This window comes from Oncorhynchus nerka, linkage group LG4 (genome assembly GCF_034236695.1).
Source record: "Oncorhynchus nerka isolate Pitt River linkage group LG4, Oner_Uvic_2.0, whole genome shotgun sequence".
In the NCBI taxonomy this organism is placed as follows: domain Eukaryota; kingdom Metazoa; phylum Chordata; class Actinopteri; order Salmoniformes; family Salmonidae; genus Oncorhynchus; species Oncorhynchus nerka.
The window spans coordinates 58,884,511-58,898,590 of record NC_088399.1 but is presented as its reverse complement, the minus strand read 5'-3'; positions in this window follow the sequence as shown (position 1 = coordinate 58,898,590).

The window sequence follows — 14,080 nt, the reverse complement described above, 5'->3', positions numbered from 1 at the left end:
AGTATTGTAGTAACAACAATAACCAAGTGTCAAAATAACCATACATTCAACAATAACAATAAGCATACAGTAGAGTACATGTGCAGGTTGATTGGTCTGTCAGACACTGTCCCTCAACTTATGGCAGGCAGCAATGTAGTGTGCTGCCAACCCACAGCTCTCTGCATCCTCCCCCAACAGGACGGGTAGCCTATCCTCATCAGAGAGGTCTTTGAAACCTTGAATAATGGTTTCAAAATTTGGGAAAATGACACTCTCTAATTGTTTTATATATTTTTTTACATTTTGTCAGGAAATGCAGACACAGTAAAATCCATGGAGAATAAGAACACCTCCTCCCAGCTGCCCACTGCACTGAAGATAGGAAACACTGTCACCACTGATAAATCCATCATAATTGAGAATTTCAATAAGCATTTTTCTACGGCTGGCCATGCTTTCCACCTGGCTACTCCTACCCCGGTCAACAGCACTGCACCCCCAACAGCAACTCGCCCAAGCCTTCCCCATTTCTCCTTCTCCCAAATCCATTCAGCTGATGTTCTGAAAGAGCTGAAAAATCTGGACCCCTACAAATCAGCTGGGCTAGACAATCTGGACCCTTTCTTTCTAAAATTATCTGCCGAAATTGTTGCCACCCCTATTACTAGCCTTTTCAACCTCTCTTTCGTGTCGTCTGAGATTCCCAAAGATTGGAAAGCACCATACCTTCTCTGCTATGCAATCTGGTTTCAGAGCTGGTCATGGGTGCACCTCAGCCACGCTCAAGATCCTAAACGATATCTTAACCGCCATCGATAAGAAACATTACTGTGCAGCCGTATTCATTGATCTGGCGAAGGCTTTCGACTCTGTCAATCACCACATCCTCATCGGCAGACTCGACAGCCTTGGTTTCTCAAATGATTGCCTCGCCTGGTTCACCAACTACTTCTCTGATAGATTTCAGTGTGTCAAATCGGAGGGTCTGCTGTCCGGACCTCTGGCAGTCTCTATGGGGGTGCCACAGGGTTCAATTCTTGGACCGACTCTCTTCTCTATATACATCAATGAGGTCGCTCTTGCTGCTGGTGAGTCTTTGATCCACCTCTACGCAGACGACACCATTCTGTATACTTCCGGCCCTTCTTTGGACACTGTGTTAACAACCCTCCAGGCAAGCTTCAACACCATACAACTCTCCTTCCGTGGCCTCCAACTGCTCTTAAATACAAGTAAAACTAAATGCATGCTCTTCAACCGATCGCTACCTGCACCTACCCGCCTGTCCAACGTCACTACTCTGGACGGCTCTGACTTAGAATACGTGGACAACTACAAATACTTAGGTGTCTGGTTAGACTGTAAACTCTCCTTCCAGACCCATATCAAACATCTCCAATCCAAAATTAAATCTAGAATTGGCTTCCTATTTCGCAACAAAGCATCCTTCACTCATGCTGCCAAACATACCCTTGTAAAACTGACCATCCTACCAATCCTCGACTTTGGCGATGTCATTTACAAAATAGCCTCCAATACCCTACTCAACAAATTGGATGCAGTCTATCACAGTGCAATCCGTTTTGTCACCAAAGCCCCATATACTACCCACCATTGCGACCTGTACGCTCTCGTTGGCTGGCCCTCGCTTCATACTCGTCGCCAAACCCACTGGCTCCATGTCATCTACAAGACCCTGCTAGGTAAAGTCCCCCCTTATCTCAGCTCGCTGGTCACCATAGCATCTCCCACCTGTAGCACACGCTCCAGCAGGTATATCTCTCTAGTCACCCCCAAAACCAATTCTTTCTTTGGCCGCCTCTCCTTCCAGTTCTCTGCTGCCAATGACTGGAACGAACTACAAAAATCTCTGAAACTGGAAACACTTATCTCCCTCACTAGCTTTAAGCACCAACTGTCTGAGCATCTTACAGATTACTGCACCTGTACATAGCCCACCTATAATTTAGCCCAAACAACTACCTCTTTCCCAACTGTATTTAATTTCTTTATTTATTTTGCTCCTTTGCACCCCATTATTTTTATTTCTACTTTGCACATTCTTCCATTGCAAAACTATCATTCCACTTGCTATATTGTATTTACTTTGCCACCATGGCCTTTTTTTGCCTTTACCTCCCTTCTCACCTCATTTGCTCACATTGTATATAGACTTGTTTATACTGTATTATTGACTGTATGTTTGTTTTACTCCATGTGTAACTCTGTGTCGTTGTATCTGTCGAACTGCTTTGCTTTATCTTGGCCAGGTCGCAATTGTAAATGAGAACTTGTTCTCAACTTGCCTACCTGGTTAAATAAAGGTGGGATTTTTTTTTTTTTTAAATAAAAAATTGTGCTCTGTCTCTCTCTTTCATCACGCTCTCTCTCTCTCTCTTCGCTCGCGCTCTCTCATAGCGCTCTCTCTCTCTTTTTCATCTCGCTCTCTCTCTCTCTCTTCGCTCTCGCACTCTCTCATAGCGCTCTCTCTCTCATCACACTTTCTCTCTCTCTCATCGCTCGTGCTCTCTCATCGCTCTCTCTCATCGCTCTCTCTCTCTCTCTCTCCCTTCCCCCTTGCCTTTTCTGCCCCTCTCTCTTTCACAGGTAGTCTATCAACCTCTCACTCATTCTTCCTTCTTCTCTGTCTTACTTTCTGCTCTCTTTTTACTCCTGTTCATTGTCTCATTTGTTCTTTATCTCCATGTCTCTCTATTCACATTCACATATCCTCCACTTACATCAGGTATCCTATTATCTTTATGCACTATACCTACCCTTCATTGATCTCCTTCTCCTCTCAATTCAATTTCAATTCAATTCAAATTTAAGGGCTTTATTGGCATGGGAAACATATGTTAACATTGCCAATGCAAGTGAAGTAGATAATAGCTCTCTCTCTCTCTCTTCAGCACATGGAGTTCAGTACCTGCTGTGCTGGGGGTTGGTTGAGAAAGGGAAAGATACAGACTGTGTGTCTGTGCGTACTTGTTATTAATGCAGCACGGTACAGTGTCTGTATAGTGTGCCTGGTGCTGCTGGTCATGTATGATTTATAACATCTGTTCCCAAACACAGGAGGAGGTGGTAATGGCTGGAATGGAATGAGTGGAATGGTATCAAATATGTCCGACACAATTTGAAATAGTGTTTTTTACATTTCTGGTTTCTGTTGACTCCAACATGGTGGCTAATTTGGCTACTGTTCTGAGCTCCGTCTCAGATTATTGCATGGATTGCTTTTTCCGTAAACTTTTTTTGAAATCTGACACAGCGATAGCATTAAGGAGAGGTATATCTATAATTCCATGTGTATAACTTATATTATCATCTACATTTATGATAAGTATTTCTGTTGAAACGATGTGGCTATGCAAAATCACTTGATGTTTATGAACTAGTGAATCTAATACGCCAATGTAAACTCAGATTTTTTGATATAAATATGAACTTTATCAAACAAAACATGCATGTATTGTATAACATGAAGTCCTATGAGTGTCATCTGATGAAGATAATTCAAGGTGAGTGATTAATTGTGTCTCTATTTCTGCTTTTTGTAAATGCTATATTTCGCTGGAAAATGGCTGTGCTTATTGTGGTTTGGTGGAGACCTAACATAATCGTTTGTAGTGCTTTCGCTGAAAAGCCTATTTGAAATCAGACACTTTTGGTGGGATTAACAACAAGATTAACTTTAAAATGATATAAAACACGTGTATGTTTTAGGAATTGTAATTGTGAGATTTCTGTGGTTTGAATTTGGCGCCCTCTATTTTCACTGGTTTATACCACGTGTGTGTTTGTAAATTCAATCTGGAGTGCCAGAGTATGCACTCTGGGCATTTGTTTCACTCTCTGCACGTTCAGAGTGCACACTGGACGCTCTGGCCGAGGAGTTGGGTTGATCTGAGCGTTCTGCAGTCAAGCACCCAAGCTAACTGGCTAACGTTGGCTAGCTTGCTAGCTACTTCTAGACATAAATGAGGGAACACCTCACTCTGACTATTTTACTCACACTAGCAGAGCTGGTTAGGCTGTTTTTATGTTAGCCAGAGCGTTGGTGACTGCAACTGTGCTGCTTGCAACAATTTAATTACGCGTTTTTGCAAACATTTACTGACACCGGCCATATTCAACGGGTGTTGAGCGTTCATAAATTCGTTAGTTATTCTGTGTTCTGGCACAGCTAAGTCTATCAAAAGTTATCACAGTGACATCATGAACAGTCTATTGAAATGGTTATTTGCATAGTGGAGTCTTTTGTTTAGACATGTAGCTAGCTATCTAGCTAAACATCAAGCCATAATCCCAACTCATTATGTTACTACCCTGCATGAATCTGCAGGTAGCTAAACCACCAGGTTCAATGTTAGCTAGCTAACATTGAGTAGCAATGCAAATGGCTCTGAGATACTAATAATATTACCACACAGATCATACACATAACATTAGCTACCTAGCTAACAGTACACTTTAACTTGAAATGAAACGACTTTCTGACTAAATTAGAAACGTGTAACATCTGAAAATGTAGCTAGACTATCTTGCCCGTATACATGGACACTTCTCCCTCTCTGTCACGGATGCCATAGTTGCCTTAGCTTGAAGATGTAATCCGGAGACAGGTGTTTAATATAACAGCCTTCGTGTGTTTTCTTTTCGACTCAGTTTGTAATTTAACAATTTTGTTTACAGATGGCAAATGTATTTACAAATGGCATTATTAAGGCACATGTTCCAGAAAGCATTTCTGCCCAAAAACGCATTTTGATTAAAAAATGAAGTTTATGTTCAAATGGCTCTGCTGTGAAGTAGTGACGCACGACATATGCATAGTTTCCTGAAATGAGTCACGTATGAGGTATCTGGATATCTGACTGTAGTAACCCAAAGCTGTGATTCTCTCTTTCTGTAACCCCCCTACTATCCCCAATCCTGACTGGTTCATATTGTGAGTGACGGACTCAAAAGATAGCCCCCTCAGGTACGCTGATGTTCTTGATTCTGTCAGATGGGGGATTTGACATACTTTAAACCTCATACACACGCTCCTTGAATGAAAGTACATTTCACATACACAGATGTAGGGCATCTCATATCTGAAGCAAAGGAAGCTTTTAATGCCAGATTGGCAGGGAATAGAATTTAGCTCAGGGGGACAAACAGAGGGAGGGAGGGCGGAGAGAGAGGGGGAAGGGGGAAAAAGAGATCAGAGAGAGAGTCTCCTGGTCTGTCTCACTCAGACACGCATACAAACATACACACACAGCTCTGTATTACTATACTTGTGAGGACTTTTTACCCTATCCCTAAACCAAACCCCTATAATAACCCTAATTCTAACCCTAAACCTAACCCGAAGCCTAAAATAGCCTTTTTAGAAGTGAGGACCGGCCAAATGTCCTCACTTCTCAGAATTGTCCTTGGTTTACCATTGTTGTGAGGACTTCCATTGCTGTGAGGACTTTGTGCGCTGAGGTGGAAGGGATGGCAATATCTGAGGTGTGTCTTTTAAAACATGTGCCAACGTGCCAATTTCAGGCAGCGCTGGTGGGGATATTTAAGGCCAACCAAAAGCTGGTCATAGCGGTTATGGCATGGATTTTGACGTTGGAAGCACAGCCTATCCAGCCGTGATGCACAGTGCCCGTATGCACATGGAGCATGAGAGATGTCAACCGGGCAGTCCCCTCCCCACCCCCCTCACAGGACAGTCATGACAGAGGCTTTTGCCATCATGCTTTTGCATTATCCACAATTCCCATAGGCCTACCTGCAGTGCAAACTCCATTCGGCTTGTATCCATCCACATTGTCTGGTTACCACCACCAAACATATACAATTATTAAGTCCTATAATGACATATCAATGGTAGGCCTAAATTATGGGAGCGTAGTATTTTTTATTTGAGGAGAAATGCAATGCTTAAAGACATACTCGTTGAAGCCAATTTCATTAATTTTGACTGTCAACACTCCAAATATATTGATCTTTTTATTTCTTTACAGTTGTTATAACTCATTACTGTAGCCTGTGCTATTTAAAAAATGGTAGTATCAATCCACAATAGGCTAGGATGAGAATGGTCTGTGCTGAATTGGAGTTGATGACAATGACAAGACCGTCAATAACCTAAAGAATTGAGAATCTGCAGTATTAAGCCATGAAATGCGATGATTGGCCAGTGAGTAGCCAAGCACTGATCACACCTCCAATTTACAGTTGAAGTCGGAAGTTTACATACACTTAGGTTGTGGTCATTAAAACTCATTTTTCAACCACTCCACAAATTTCTTGTTAACGAACTATAGTTTTGGAAAGTCGGTTAGGACATCTACTTTGTGCATGACACAAGTAATTTTTCCAACAATTGTTTATAGACAGATTATTTCACTTATAATTCACTGTATCACAATTCCAGTGGGTCAGAAGTTTACATACATTAAGTTGACTGTGCCTTTAAACAGATTGGAAAATTGCTGAAGGTACCAAATTCATCGGTACAAACAATAGTACGCAAGTAGAAACACCATGGGACCAAGCAGCCGTAATACCGCTCAGGAAGGAGATGCGTTCTGTCTCCTAGAGATGAACGTACTTTGGTGCGAAAAGTGCAAATCAATCCCAGAACAACAGCCAAGGACCCTGTGAAGATGCCGGGGGAAACAGGTACAAAAGTATCTATATCTACAGTAAAACAAGTCCAATATCGACATAACCTGAAAGGCCGCTCAGAAAGGAAGAAGCAACTGCTCCAAAACCGCCATAAAAAAGCCAGACTACGGTTTGAAACTGCACATGGGGACAAAGATCATACTTTTTGGAGAAATGTCCTCTGGTCTGATGAAACAAAAATAGAACTGTTTGGCCATAATGACCATCGTTATGTTTGGAGGAAAAAGGGGAAGCTTGCAAGCCGAAGAACACCATCCCAACCATGAAGCACGGAGGTGGCAGCATCATGTTGTGGGGGTGCTTTGCTGCAGGAGGGAGTGATGCACTTCACAAAACAGGAAAGAAAATTATGTGGATATATTGAAGCAACATCTCAAGACATCAGTCAGGAAGTTAAAGCGTGGTCGCAAATGGGTCTTCCAAATGGACAATGACCTCAAGCATACTTCCAAAGTTGTGGCAAAATGGCTTAAGGACAACAAACTCAAGGTATTGGAGTGGCCATAACAAAGCCCTGACCTCAATCCCAATTGAAAATATGTGCGCAGAACTGAAAAAGCATGTGCGAGCAAGGAGGCCTACAAACCTGACTCAGTTGCATCAGCTCTGTCAGGAAGAATGAGCCAAAATTCATCCAACTTATTGTGGGAAGGTTGTGGAAGGCTACATTAAATGTTTGACCCAAGTTAAACAATTTAAAAGCAACACTACCAAATACTAGCAGCACAACTATTACACTCAACTGAACGACTTGATTAGTGTAGTGTTAGCTAGCTACATAGTTGTCTTTGCTGTCTTCGTACCCAAGATAATTGTGTAGTTTAGAGTGTGTAGTTTTATGTCGTCCTTAACATAGGAGAAGCTAGCCAACAGCTAGCCAACGTCTACCGAACAGAACTTCTGCACTCAACAATCCGGTCGCATTTCGCTTCGCTCCACAGGTAGTATCACATTTTTCATTTCATTTCATTACAGTACAACGGCTTGATTTGTTTGATCGTAGCTAGCTACATAGCTAGCTACACAGCCGCCGTCTTTGTATCAAAGATAATTGTGTAGCCTAGAGCGATTTCTAGGTTAGTTAGCCAGCTATTGTCGTTCTTTTAACGCATACGTAACGTAATCAACACTGCTAGCTAGCCAGCTAGCCCCGAATAGCAGCACAGTAGAAACTATTACACTCAACGGAACGACTTGATTAGTGTAGTGTCAAAACGCAGCCAATGCCTACTTAGTCAACAACGCAGCCTCTGCCAGCTAGCCTACTTCAGCAGTACTGTACCATTTTTAATCATTTTAGTCAATAAGATTCTTGCTAAAAGCTTAACTCTCTGAACACTCGTGACGTGTAGTCCACTTGTCATTCAATCTCCTTTGCATTAGCGTAGCCTCTTGTGTAGCCTGTCAACTATGTGTCTGTCTATCCCTGTTCTCTCCTCTCTGCACAGACCATACAAACGCTCCCACCCGCGTGGCGCGGCCACCTAATCTGGTGGTCCCAGCGCGCACGACCCACGTGGAGTTCCAGGTCTCCGGTAGCCTCTGGAACTGCCGATCTGCGGCCAACAAGGCAGAGTTCATCTCCGCCTATGTCTCCCTCCAGTCCCTCGACTTCTTGGCACTGACGGAAACATGGATCACCACAGACAACACTGCTACTCCTACTGCTCTCTCTTCGTCTGCCCACGTGTTCTCGCACACCCCGAGCTTCTGGTCAGCGGGGTGGTGGCACCGGGATCCTCATCTCTCCCAAGTGGTCATTCTCTCTTTCTCCCCTTACCCATCTGTCTATCGCCTCCTTTGAATTCCATGCTGTCACAGTTACCAGCCCTTTCAAGCTTAACATCCTTATCATTTATCGCCCTCCAGGTTCCCTCGGAGAGTTCATCAATGAGCTTGATGCCTTGATAAGCTCCTTTCCTGAGGACGGCTCACCTCTCACAGTTCTGGGCGACTTTAACCTCCCCACGCCTACCTTTGACTCATTCCTCTCTGCCTCCTTCTTTCCACTCCTCTCCTCTTTTGACCTCACCCTCTCACCTTCCCCCTACTCACAAGGCAGGAAATACGCTCGACCTCATCTTTACTAGATGCTGTTCTTCCACTAACCTCGTTGCAACTCCCCTCCAAGTCTCCGACCACTACCTTGTATCCTTTTCCCTCTCGCTCTCATCCAACACTTCCCACACTGCCCCTACTCGGATGGTATCGCGCCGTCCCAACCTTCGCTCTCTCTCCCCCGCTACTCTCTCCTCTTCCATCCTATCATCTCTTCCCTCTGCTCAAACCTTCTCCAACCTATCTCCTGATTCTGCCTCCTCAACCCTCCTCTCCTCCCTTTCTGCATCCTTTGACTCTCTATGTCCCCTATCCTCCAGGCCGGCTCGGTCCTCCCCTCCCGCTCCGTGGCTCGACGACTCATTGCGAGCTCACAGAACAGGGCTCCGGGCAGCCGAGCGGAAATGGAGGAAAACTCGCCTCCCTGCGGACCTGACATCCTTTCACTCCCTCCTCTCTACATTTTCCTCTTCTCTCTCTGCTGCTAAAGCCACTTTCTACCACTCTAAATTCCAAGCATCTGCCTCTAACCCTAGGAAGCTCTTTGCAACCTTCTCCTCCCTCCTGAATCCTCCTCCCCCCCCCCCCCTCCTCCCTCTCTGCAGATGACTTCGTCCAACCATTTTGAAAAGAAGGTCGACGACATCCGATCCTCGTTTGCTAAGTCAACGACACCGCTGGTTCTGCTCACACTGCCCTACCCTGTGCTCTGACCTCTTTCTCCCTCTCTCTCCAGATGAAATCTCGCGTCTTGTGACGGCCGGCCGCCCTACAACCTGCCCGCTTGACCCTATCCCTCCTCTCTTCTCCAGACCATTTCCGGAGACCTCCTCCCTTACCTCACCTCGCTCATCAACTCATCCCTGACCGCTGGCTACGTCCCTTCCGTCTTCAAAGAGCGAGAGTTGCACCCCTTCTGAAAAAACCTACACTCGATCCCTCCGATGTCAACAACTACAGACCAGTATCCCTTCTTTCTTTTCTCTCCAAAACTCTTGAACGTGCCGTCCTTGGCCAGCTCTCCCGCTATCTCTCTCAGAATGACCTTCTTGATCCAAATCAGTCAGGTTTCAAGACTAGTCATTCAACTGAGACTGCTCTTCTCTGTATCACGGAGCGCTCCGCACTGCTAAAGCTAACTCTCTCTCCTCTGCTCTCATCCTTCACCCTCGGCTGCCTTCGATACTGTCAGAACCATCAGATCCTCCTCTCCACCCTCTCCGAGTTGGGCATCTCCGGCGCGGCCCACGCTTCAGTTGCGTCCTACCTGACAGGTCGCTCCTACCAGGTGGCGTGGCGAGAATCCGTCTCCACACCACGTGCTCTCACCACTGGTGTCCCCCAGGGCTCTGTCCTAGGCCCTCTCCTATTCTCGCTATACACCAAGTCACTTGGCTCTGTCATAACCTCACATGGTCTCTCCTATCATTGCTATGCAGACGACACACAATTAATCTTCTCCTTTCCCCTTCTGATGACCAGGTGGCGAATCGCATCTCTGCATGTCTGGCAGACATATCCGTGTGGATGACTGATCACCACCTCAAGCTGAACCTCGGCAAGACGGAGCTGCTCTTCCTCCCGGGAAGGACTGCCCGTTCCATGATCTCGCCATCACGGTTGACAACTCCATTGTGTCCTCCTCCCAGAGCGCTAAGAACCTTGGCGTGATCCTGGACAACACCCTGTCGTTCTCAACTAACATCAAGGCGGTGGCCCGTTCCTGTAGGTTCATGCTCTACAACATCCGCAGAGTACGACCCTGCCTCACACAGGAAGCGGCGCAAATCCAGGCACTTGTCATCTCCCGTCTGGATTACTGCAACTCGCTGTTGGCTGGGCTCCCTGCCTGTGCCATTAAACCCCTACAACTCATCCAGAACGCCGCAGCCCCTCTGGTGTTCAACCTTCCCAAGTTCTCTCACGTCACCCCGCTCCTCCGCTCCCTCCACTGGCTTCCAGTTGAAGCTCGCATCCGCTACAAGACCATGGTGCTTGCCTACGGAGCTGTGAGGGGAACGGCACCTCAGTACCTCCAGGCTCTGATCAGGCCCTACACCCAAACAAGGGCACTGCGTTCATCCACCTCTGGCCTGCTCGCCTCCCTACCACTGAGGAAGTACAGTTCCCGCTCAGCCCAGTCAAAACTGTTCGCTGCTCTGGCCCCCCAATGGTGGAACAAACTCCCTCACGACGCCAGGACAGCGGAGTCAATCACCACCTTCCGGAGACACCTGAAACCCCACCTCTTTAAGGAATACCTAGGATAGGATAAAGTAATCCCTCTCACCCCCCCTCCCCCTGAAAAGATTTAGATGCACTACTGTTCCACTGGAGGTCATAAGGTGAATGCACCAATTTGTAAGTCGCTCTGGATAAGAGCGTCTGCTAAATGACTTAAATGTAAATGTACTAATTGAGTGTATGTAAACTTCTGACCCACTGGGAATGTGATGAAAGAAATAAAAGCTGAAATAAATCATTCCCTCTACCATTATTCTGACATTTCACATTCTTAAAATAAAGTGGTGATCCTAACTGAGCTAAGACAGGACATTTTTTACTAGGATTAAATGTTAGGAATTGTGAAAAACTGAGTTTAAATGTATTTGCCTAAGGTGTATGTAAACTTCTGACTTCAACAGTATTTATTAATCAGAATACGCCCATAATTCTGGTTATGAAAATAGCAAAAATATTTCTGACACACCCCAGAACCTATAGCGCTAACGCCAGCGCTAAGATTTACCATTAAGTTAGGTTTGTTAAAATAGAGCCCTAAATATAGTTGAAGTCGGAAGTTTACATACACCTTAGCCAAATACTTTTAAACTCAGTTTCACAATTCCTGACATTTAATTCCTGACATTTAAAGTACATTCATCTCTAGGAGACAGAACGCATCTCCTTCCTGAGTGGTATGATGGCTGGTATGCACATGCATCGATATTATCTAGGATGCACCTGTTTGAACACTAGTTAGGTTTCCATTCAATCGGTGACAGACTTTCATGCAAATGTAACAAAATATGCATAAAGACAATATGCAAATTTCCCCGCCAGTGTTGTGTTTCCACCAAACGGACTTGTTGCGGATGGAAATCAGTGTGTGATGATGTAGTCCACACAAAATGTAAACTTTCACTTAAGTTTTCATGTATCGAATAAAAATCTAAAGTTCTATTTGTTTCCATTGCATTTTCAACTTTACCTATAGTTTTATCACAAAAAGAGTTACGTTAAATAGCAAATGTGGCTCCCATCAACTCCCGAGTGGTGCAGCAATCTAAGGCACCGCATCACACGCAAGAGGCGTCACTATAGTACCTGGTTTGAATCCAGGCTGTATCACATCCGGTTGTGATTGGGAGTCCCATAGGGCGGCGCACAATTGGCCCAGCATCATTGGGGTTTGGCCAGAGTAGGACGTCATTGTAAATAATGTTTTTTTTCACCACTAGGCTGTATTTCTACACAGATCATTCAGAAGAAACACCACTAGGCTGTATTTCTACACAGATCATTCAGAAGAAACACCACTAGGCTGTATTTCTACACAGATCATTCAGAAGAAACACCACTAGGCTGTATTTCTACACAGATCATTCAGAAGAAACATCACTGGGCTGTATTTCTACACAGATCATTCAGAAGAAACACCACTGGGCTGTATTTCTACACAGATCATTCAGAAGAAACACCACTGGGCTGTATTTCTACACAGATCATTCAGAAGAAATGGTCAGTTTGACTTGTATGCAGCGGCCTTTCTAATTAAAAGTGCTGAGGAACCTTGAGCGAGATGGAGAGCAGGTTCAATAGCAGCCAGGTGTTTGTTTTCACCACTTCACATCAAAACACCCAGTATAGACACCTAAATGGCCTTCTGCGCTTTGATCTTGCCACCAAGCAACGAGGCGTTGTAGAAACCCACGTTATCCTGTTTTCACTTTTGAGATGTGTGAAGACATTGGCTGAAAGAATTTGAAATGTTTGTCACAATAGAAAAAATAATACCAGTCTGAAAAGGAAATCGATATTAGGAAAATATAGAATGTATGGCATGATACTTGCATATATGCATTTCTAAAAACAAAAGATGGAGATTTGCTTTAGGCGGTGGGGTGACAGATTGATGTTAAGAGTCCACTTGGCCCTCAGCTGTAGCTTGTCTGCCTCTATCATACAGAGCCAGATTTCACTGACTTGGTTTCAGAGGTCAAGGATAGGAGACACACAGCCATACCCTGGACATCCTCCAAACCGTGGCTTTGTCCCAAATTGCACCATATTCTCCATATAGTGCACTGGTCAAAAACAAATAATGTCTCTCAAACAGAAGGGGGAACTAACAAAGAGTCACTGACAACAACCAAAATGAAACAGGTGGGATTTTTAGAAGGGGTTCTGAAAGATACTCGTGGGGGTGCCCACTGAAAGTTGACTAGCAACAACAACTGGAACCTAAAAGACACAGACCCGACCATGAGCGCCCACCAAACATGGAGCAAAACATATTCAGACAAAGAATTGTTTGTCTAGACATCAAAATAGGAATAGCCAACTAAAGGTGTTAATGCTCTGCATCTAACAAGACAACTGGAGTACTGGGCCAGCCACTCTTAAATAGCACCTGGGCCAGCACAGATGAAACACCTTCCCACTAATGAGATGAACAAGACACCACAGGTGTAACACATACTGACTAACGATGTGACACCAATCGGTACGTCCTAAGTGCTAACGTACTAAAGTCCAACCTCAAAACATAAATGGAAAAATCAAAGCATGTAATAATATCCAATTCCCTCTCTTCTCTCAAAGTCTGAGTCACTGCTTTAACAGAATGTCAATAACAATGCAGGAAGGTTGAATTAGTCTCCAGTATCTCTCTGCTCTCCTCTCTCTCCCCTCCTTGACCCTCTTTCTTCACTGTCACTGACGTCTAGAGTTTAAGTACTCAGGTTGTGCTGTAGAGATGGCTGGTTTCTCCCCAGTGTACAGTTAGCCAGTGCGCTAGCACTAACAGTCAGCCCCCGTCCAACTCACCACCTCCCACTTCTTCATCCCCCTCCTCCCTTTTTCTCTCTAACCCCTTCTCTCTCCTTCACTCTCTCACTTGGCTTCATATTGATCTGAATTCCTTTGTTTCTTATTGATCCGCCACTCCACCCTCTGCCGCATTAAACAAACATAAAGACACACACACACACACTCTGGAAAAACACACACACACCCACTCACATAGGACATATGTGAACTGCGTCAATGCATGCACGTTGTGAAGACAGGTCTGTATCTGAATTGTATTGAATGGAAATACCACTATGCATGCATAAATATGCACTCACTCAGCGCTATT